The following is a 10,000-nucleotide window of genomic DNA, read 5'->3' on the forward strand; positions in this document are numbered from 1 at the left end:
CTGCACAACCTCATCCTCATCAGATACCCACACGCAATTTCAGATGTGGGCCACGAGGATCCTGACACACATGATATGATCCCGTGTGGATGGAGGACTGAGTGACACCTGCAGAGGCTGCTGTCTCTAACCAGCCATCATACCGAGAAGGATGCAAAGGATCAGTGAGACTACCTTTAACATTACAATATGTCCCCTACTGGTGCTGTCCCTTGGCAAGAAAGAATGGTAGTAGCTCCATGAGCTGCATCCACAGTTGTTCCATTTAAAAAAAAAAAAGAAATGTTTATTTTTCATGTTTTTTTTTTTATTGCACTTTATTTTTTGAAATAAGAAAACATTTGATTTACACGAAAACAACAAACAGCAAATATGCACAAGTATCACAATCAAATTATTTACAAATATTTACAATTGTCTCATGTCAGTCAGTGTCCTTGGTGGTAGTAGTTCCATGAGCTGCCTCCACAGTTGTTCCATTTTTTAAATAAAAGAAACGTTTATTTTTCGTGTGTTTTTTTGTTGTTGCCCTTTATTTTTTGAAATAAGAAAGCATTTTATTTATATGAAAACAGCAAACATCAAATAAATATAAGTATTAGTCCAATCATTTCAAAATATTTACAAGTTACTCATCTCAAGCAGGGTCCTTGCTGGTAGTAGCTCCATGAGCTGCATCCACAGTAGTTCTATTTTGGAAATAAAAGAAACGTTTATTTTTCGATTTTTGTTTTGTTTTGCCCTTTATTTTTTTTCTTTCCTTTTTTACGTTTACATTTTCTTTCACTTTATTTTAGGGTTGAAGAAAAAACAAGCCTTTTGAAATAAGAAATAATTTTATTTACATGAAAACAGCAAACATCTAATATTTATAAGTATCACAGTCCGATTATTTACAAATATCTTCAAGTGCCTCATCTGAGTCAGTGTCCTTGCTGGTTGTGGTACTGCTGCGTTGGGATATGCAATGGACTGATGTGGTGTTGAGTTCCTTAGAGGTCAGGACCAGGAAGGAAACTGAGTGGTATCACTGGTGTCTTGAATGTGGCTGACAGCGACGACACTGAAGGTGTTGGTGAAGGAGCCTAGACAAGTGTGGCTGATGATACTGAAGTTGTTGGTGAAGGAGCCTGGACAAGGGTGGCTGACGGTGCAGGTGGCATCCTTGGTTGCCACTCCGTGGTACAGTGCCAGGAGGACTGGCCTGAAGACTGTGGGGACTGGGGCGGCATCTAGGTTAGAGGTGATAGTTGATTGGCTGGATGATGCTGCTGAGGCTGCTGCTGTTGCTGCTCTGGCGGTGCCTGCAAGGTTGCTAGTTGAGGTGGATGCCAGAACTGCTGCTACTTATGTGGTTGCCAAGGTTGCTGCTGCTGTGGGCCTTGCCAGGTCACGAGTGGTTGTTCATATGGCTGCTGGAAGAGCTGACGCCGTTGCCTCTAGCAGTGTACAAGGTTGAGGCAGTCTATCTGGAATTCATGCCAGTAGTCCTCAGGGATTGCATGTATGTGGGCTTCCAGCCGGCACAAAATCATTTACAATCTTGTGCTGGCCGGTGTACGAGTGGCTGGACGCCAAGGATCCTGCTTTGGAGATGATCTGAAACATACAATCATTGTAACAATTTAGTATAGCATTTCAATGCAACATATTGCACATTCCATGTCAAAAGCAATGGATGAAACTGGAATACAATCTACATGTAGACATTGGGATTTTCACATCTTGCATTATATTACTGAGGTGCTTGTGGGTCGTCCAGGCGTCGCCGGTTGTGGTGTCTGTCTGTGTTGTTGGTGGGCTGGACTGCTTCCCCTTGCCCTTGCCCTTCCTGGTGCTAGTAGATACTTGGCTGTGGGAACCTGTGGACCTCACTTCATCATCGTCTCCCTCGCTGACCATCACTGCAGATGACTATGGGACAGCAAACTGCTCACTGGGGACTGTCTCTTCCCGGAGGTGTGTTGTATCAGGAAACACCAGGTTTCCATGTTTTGGTCATCATGGGCACTACTTTGGGGCTGGCCACCTCCATTCTTCTTCTCCTTCTTCTTAATCTTCCCGACCCTAGTTCTCAAGTTCTCGTATTGCCTTTTGCATTGAGCACCAGTGGCAGGAGGCTCCAGCCACTCTCCTAGTCGGTCCCACAGGCTGTTCTTGGCTGCCACGTTGACCCACTCCTTGTGCTTCTTGTCATACAGCGGGGGGCTCTCCTTCACAAGGTCGACCAACCTAAACTCAGCCTCTTCTGTCGAGCGGTAGTCAGATTTCTTTCTTGGACACCCGAACCCGCTACTTCTGCATTCTCTCGTCCTCACTGGATGGCTGTCTCTGGCTTTTGATTGGATCCTGCTGTGTCTCCAGAATCACAAGATCGAGACTTGATATTTATGAGTGAGGAGAATTAACTCTATCAGCAGTCTCTGCCTCTGGGCTGTTGGCTTCTGGCCTTTTCCCTCTTCCTTTTGTCAGCTTGGTTTTAAGCATGTTATCTCTTTACTGGTGAGTTCTGGAATGACGAACATATATATCCCCACACCGGCACGAGCACCATTGTCGTGCAGTAATCGTGAACTGTTCGTGAACTGTTCGTGAACTGATTGTGAACTGCTCATGCCATGCCAAACTGTTCGTGAAGTGCATAAACTAGTCGTGAATTGCTTGTGACATCAATGCGTGAAGTACATGTGACCATGTCAGTGGGAGGGCATGGCCACGCTGCAACGCACGCATATTCACGAACATGTCGTCAACTACTTGTGAGCAGTTCGTGAACTATTCATGGCAGTTCGAGATAGTTGTGGCATGGCACACATTACCACGCACTAGCACACATCCTCCCGCATTGTCTCGACGAGTTCACGAACAGTTTGATCATAGTTCACGACCCAGTCACGAAATTTTGTCTTGACCAAAATTTTTAACATTTCAAAATTCTCGTCAAGACATGCCAAGATGTTGCAAGGGTTAAAGAACACTTCACGCCAGTTTACGACTGGTTTGCGCACTGGCAAACCTCGAGTCATGACAATGAGTGCTATAAATTCGTGCTTAGTGGAGCAAAGCCCAATAAGTGATTAAGCAATTAATTAAGCGTGGGTAGCCTAATGAATGGTCAGGTAGGAATCCAGAGGAAATTAATTTTCCCATGAAAAACACAATGATGTCCAGAACCTTTTAAATAAGAGCAACCCCATGCGATGCATGGACCACTAATCGTCAAATGGACAAAACTGGGACCTCTTTTGTGCTAAGCCTAAAGGATTTATTGAAACCAATTATGTCGAGAGCTCCAGTTAATGTTTACTGGATGTGAAGTGCATAAGAAAGAACACGCAAAAATCCTCATAGATATATGTGTCATCTCAGGTATTGATACATGAAAATAAGTTTCAGCGAATGTTTTTATGATGAACAGGCTGATGTAAGTCTCCTTTTTATACTTTATACATACACACACACACACACACACACACACACAAATGTCTTCATAGATGCGTAATATTGATGACGAAAATCTTGCTGGTCGCGTAGCTTTGGAACACCCAACAACAACTTGGTCTGATGGGCTTCGATCTGTTTTACGTTTAAGGCAATCCAGACCTCTTTTCATCGTAAAAATGCATTCCGAAATTAATTGGAATCATTTTGTCTGGCACCGATTTAGCAGTGTCAAGTATAGGGGCTCTTACTTGAACAGCATTCAGTAAGATTTTCCTTGATTGAAAATTTCGTGGACTGGTGAGTGGATCATTCTGGTCAGTGCTCAGTTGTTCTTTGTGATATATATAATGTCTCCCAGTTGGCTTTTAGGCCATATCTCTAGTTTGTTCTTCCATTTCGATGACACATGTACCATGCTACTAGCAACTAGACTCCATTAAGTGGAAAGACAAAAGAAGTAATGATTTAGTTGGGTAATACAGATGCCAGTAATATTCAAGGCTACCCACTGCTTTTAGGAATGTTTGATATATTTAGAGGTTTGAAATTTTTAAATATTGTCTTTATTCTGTTACATATTTTTTTCTTGTGGGGGGGGGGGAATAATTCAGAGTTAAACAAAACTTATAATGCGTTACCAAAAGTAAACGAATAATCTGAAAATGTTTGAAAGCTATAATTCTTTCTAAAATATCAGAACTAGAGCTTATGATTGAAGTATGTGTTGAAATATAGCCTATATATATATATATATATATATATGTGTGTGTGTGTGTGTGTGTGTTAGTTAGATTAGTTAATATTACATGTTTAAAACAAATGACGTAATATGTCATGTTGGTTGAAGGAGCTAACCGTGGGACTTGCTGTAGTCATTCAAAATCATGAACAGGACATACAATTGCAAACCTCGGCAATGTGACATTCTTCTTAACGTCAACACATTATCTCAAGCGTGTGAAAGTTTGTGACGTCACCGGATGCAGGTGTCTTCCGAGTTTGTGACGTGACTAATATAAACTGAGCATACGATATCTGTGATATCGATAAGTTAGTCAGTTCATATCTATACTTCACCAGAATTGGTCATCTGGACCAACCCAGCTTCCTCCAGTGATGGAGATGTTTAACTTTGTTGTTTTTATAGAATAAATACTTAAAAACTACTAAGATGTATTCAGTTATCCATTTACATACATCTGAAACAACACATACTCAATGTGTGCTTATAACAGTAGCACGCCAATAAATGGTGGCAGCGATTAAACTCTAAGACAGCGATTAAACTTTAAGACAGCGATTAAACTCTAAGACAGCGATTAAACTCTAAGACAGCGGTTAAACTCTAAGAATTAGAGAAAAATCTTCAACACTTCAAAATAATAGCTGTAAAACCAGAGAAATATCTTCAAGACTTCAACATAAAAGCTGTAAAACCAGAGAAAGATCTTCAAGAAATCTAAATAAAAGCTGTAAAACCTGAGAAAGATCTTCAAGAACTCAACATTATCTACATGAATCTACAATTTTGACTAAGTATTATAGTCCAACGAAACAGCTAACTTCAACAAATGTTAGAATACAACCTGAATCATCAATCAACATCCTAGGAAACCCAAGGACTGGCGTTCAACAATTGCAAAACATATCCAGGAAGAACTACATTCAACAAGAAACTCAAACGAGACATCGCTAACAAAACATCAAGAGAGAGAGAGAGAGAGAGAGAGAGAGAGAGGACGTGTCGACATCATATATAAGCTAAGTACAGATTTTTTTAATTCATTCCAGTTTGGGCAGTGAAGTGTAGTTATTACTGGGGTGAGTGAATTGCTAATTTTTGTTAGAGGAAAATCCGAATTCTCATTTAGATTTTTTTCTTTCTTTGTGCTAATTCCTTTTTCTTTCAGAAATTCTCGGGAAATGTTTTGGGATTAGTAACATTGTTGGGGGAATTTTTATTATACATATGCGTTTACGCAGTGGGCGTCTGTACTCATATACATATTTTGATAGAATTGCAAGGGGTCAAAGATATAAAAAAAAAAAAAATACAGCAGTCATGACTCCTCCTGTCAGCCCTTCCCCTGGACCTAGTGGTGTAGGCCAGACTAATCCTCCTCCAATTGTGACGCTTGTAAAGGCCAGGTCAGCAATCCTTCCTTTTCAAGGTCGGGTCAACGGGTTCTTGCCACAAAATGTGGAGTCATGGATTTCATCCGTTGATGCCCATTTAAATGCCAAACAAATCGTAGACCCTTTTGTACAATTACAAGAAGCTAAAAGTTTTATAGATTTTTCTAAGGGGGATGCGAGTGCGTATTTAAGAGGTGTTTCATTTCAAAAAGCAGTTACTTGGGATGATTTCAAAGTTAGGTTACGTGCAATCTATGGGGGTGAGGAAGCCTTGGATGTAGTATTAACGTTACGAAATACACTTAATAGAGCCACTATGAATTGGCTTAATGTTATTGAGAGAGCAGCTCTCATAGCTGATAGGCTTAACGAATATCAGGATATTTTAGGTAATTCCACTTGGGTTACTAACGATAACATCTCCGTGAAAGATTTTTTACGATTAATGTATTTAACTTGCATGACACTTATGTTGCCTGAAGCTTTAGTGCGGTGTTTTGATAAGAAGTTAACGCCTGCAAGTACGGAATTGGATGTCTATAAACAGATAAACAAACACATGTCCAAGTGTCCAGATCTCGATCCCGTGTTAACTCAAGTTTTTGCAAAGAATGAAACAAAACCACAAACAGTGAACGTAGTTAACAGTCCAGTAGCAGGATTGACGTGTTATAACTGCAAACGTCAAGGTCACATAAGCGCAGACTGTAGAATGAAATTTTGCTCAATTCACAACACTGCAACGCATTCTTATAGTCAATGTTACTCGAGTAAGACACAACAATATCCCAGAAATACACAGTCAATTCCACAGTCAGTTCCATATGGAAATAAAAAGGAAAATCCTCATTTTAACAATAAGAAGAAACAACCAAATGTCAATGCAGTTCAGAGTCCGAAACAAACAAACACTTCTTCAAATATCGCTGAGCCGGGGCCGTCAAACCACACCTCGCAAGGTCAGACTAATTTTCAGTATGTGCAGAGCAAAGCAAATACCACATAGTTAACTGTAGAGGGGAAGAGAGTGATGTTGGGTCAAGGTCATTCATGTCAACATCAATAGTATTGAATAATCAATTTAATGTTTTATCAGATAATTGTGAGACAATAGATTTTTCTATGAAACACACGGCCGAATTAAGTAAAACAGTGCATGCTCCCGTAGATTTGCAACGAATTCATACAATAATAAGCCAAAATGAGTTACGGCCAACCTTATATGCTGTAAATTTAGAACACAAATCCTTCACGTTATTTTTTGACTCTGGTAGTCCACGTAATATTATGGATTTGAAGACACATCATTTGTTGTTTTCGAACTTTCCGATTGAAAAATCAGTAATTAGACTTTCAGGTATAGGAAATAATGAATTAAACGTCATAGGCATAACTCATATTCAGTTCAGAGTCGGTAATCGCACGTTTGCCGATACATTTGTTGTTGTAAAAAACATTAATATGTATCCAGCTGTAATTATAGAATACCCATCTATGGGAAATCAAAACATTATCTTAGCTCCTGCCAAGCACGGCGTGTATATCAAAGGGAAATTCTATAAGTCTTCTAATTCCTTAAAATCAGTTTTGGATAAAAAGGAGACGACAAATGTAACCGTAACGTACGTTGAAGAACCAATAACTTGTCTCACTAATAAAGAAATAATATAAGCGACCCAGCAGAATTCTCGTTTACCCGTATTATCATCTTGCACGCAATCTATTGAACCAAACATACCTTCGAATTTAATAGTGCAAATAAAGAAAACACTACCGGGATCTGAAATATTAATCCTTTCCGATACTTTGAAAACTAACGGATTGTCTGTCACACAAGCTATTTATACAGTAGGCTCACATCAGCAATGTAATATCGAAGTCAGTAATCATTTAAATAACACTTTAGTAATTCACAAAAATCAACATATCTTGGATGTAGAAGTTTATAAACATCGTATTCTTACCGTTGCTGAAATCAATCACTCTCAATCAGTTGCGGATGAATCCCTTTTGTGATCTATTAAAAATAAAATCAGTATGGACATTCAAGACGAAGAAATTCAGCAGAAAATTTTTGAACTTTTAACTAAATATCAAGATGTCTTTTCCACTACGGATGGATCCTTAGGAAAAACAGATGTGATCGAGCATCAAATAAGGTTAAAGGACAAGTAGAAAATTATATATGTACCCTCGTACAGACTCCCTATGAAATTCCAGAATGAAATAAATGATGAAGTAGGTAAAATGTAAGAGGAAGGAGTCATTAGAAAATCAAACAGCCCTTAAAATTTTCCTTCAATAGTTGTACCGAAAAAAGATCGAACATGGCGTATCTGTGTCGACTTTCGTCGTCTAAACGAGGAAACGATCCCTGATCGATTCCCAGTGCCATGTACTGACGATATGTTGTCTTTGTTAGGTCAGAATAAATATTTTACCAGTTTGGACTTACTTAAAGGCTTTCACCAAATATCATTAGAAGAAGATAGTATCCCATACACAGCCTTCAGCACAGCCAGGGGACATTATGAATTTTTACGGATGCCTTTTGGTTTACGTTGTGCTCCTATAAAATTTACAAGAATGATTAACATCGTGTTTGGAGACTTGTTAGGGGATATATTGCATGCCTATATGGATGATCTTGTAATCTTTTCCAACACCTTAGAAGAACATCTACGTAAGTTAGAACTAGTACTACAGAGATTAAGACAACATAACTTAAGGGTAAAGATTAGTAAGTGTGAATCTAAAAAAAAAAAAAATAATATATTTGGGTTTCATGGTGTCAAGCCAAGGTCTTAAAGTAGTCCATGATAAGGTGTCGGCTATACGTAATTTTCCCATACCTACTAATGTCAAGGGAATACAGCAATTTCTGGGTTGTAGTGGATATTACAGGCGTTTTATACGCAACTATTCAATAATAGCCGCTCCTTTCACTTATCTTACGAAGAAGGGCGTAGATTTCATATGGTCTACGGACAATCATCAGAGAACGAGCCTACTTTGCGAACTTCACGTGGACCTCTACAATGCCAGCACTTCCTCTCCCATACAACTGAAAATTATCTGGATAAGCTTTATCCCTTTGACAATAATGAGTTCAATAGCAGACTGAACAATGGCTCGTGGATACGATACGACAAGGACGGCTTCAATGTATCATGCCCTGACGGATCCACGTCCTTCACCCATATCTTCGTCGCTGCAGATGGTTGTGTCGGGACTTCCCCGAATTCCATGGTGACTGGTCTACAGACAATCATCAGAGAACGAGCCTACTTCGCGAAATTCACGTGGACCTCTACAATGCCAGCACTTCCTCTCCCGTACAACGGACATGTGGCAAAGCAGTTGATGAAACTTACCGAAAGGGACCACCTGTCACCGACTTATAAGGAAATTCTTCACCCCATACTACTAGCTGGATTGAGTATAACGGTGGTGATATTTATCGCCGTGAACATCCTTGTTTGGCGTAGGTTACGGCAAAGCAAGCAGCTAAAAAGGAACGATTCGCCTAGCCCCGACAATACTCCCTATTTGATTCAATTCAAAGCCGTTTGAGTGGCCACCTCATTTGCTAAAGGAGTAATTTGTCGGGAAGAGTTTGTATGAAAAGCTGATTAGTACGCTAGTAATATGTAATTAAAGAAATTTTCTACATTTGCATTGGTGAAAATACATTTAAAACAACATTTAAACAAAAAAAAAAAAATAAAAATCATTTTTTCTCTCGGCATCTAATAAAAATATATAAGCCGAATGTTAAAAAAGAAAAGAGAAAAAAACAATATATAACAGAATCTATGGGCATCTAATAAAATATATCAGCCCTGTATATATATATATATATATATATATATATGTACGAAACCGTGGTACGTGTACGTACCAGGAATTCGTGTTTGTGCGCTAAAAATTGACTATTATGTTTCTGACAAAGGTAACAATTATTCTTTATCAAGTTACCAAATCATATGTAAGTCAGAAGTTTTTTTCTTGGTACCATATAATCATTTGCTAGCAATGTACCATATATATGATCTTTGTTTTATAATGCATTTTTCTTTTTGCTTTGGTAATATCTTTTTTATATGCATTATTGTTATTATTTTTTAATGTGCCTATTTGGACATTCGTCCTCGGTTGATTATGGCTAAAGTTAAACAAAGAATAATACGTATGTCCAGTCACACCTAATAACCATGTTTTGGCTTGTTGTTAAATTTTTGTAAAAAAAAATTGAGATAGCTGGCCGAGCTAATGTAATAGTTAGAATAGTTAATATTACATGTTTAAAACAAATGACGTAATATGTCATGTTGGTTGAAGGAGCTAACCGTGGGACTTGCTGTAGTCATTCAAAATAATAAACAGGACATACAATTGCAAACCTCGGCAATGTGACATT

The sequence above is a fragment of the Palaemon carinicauda genome, chromosome 12 (genome assembly GCF_036898095.1).
Source record: "Palaemon carinicauda isolate YSFRI2023 chromosome 12, ASM3689809v2, whole genome shotgun sequence".
NCBI lineage: Eukaryota > Metazoa > Arthropoda > Malacostraca > Decapoda > Palaemonidae > Palaemon > Palaemon carinicauda.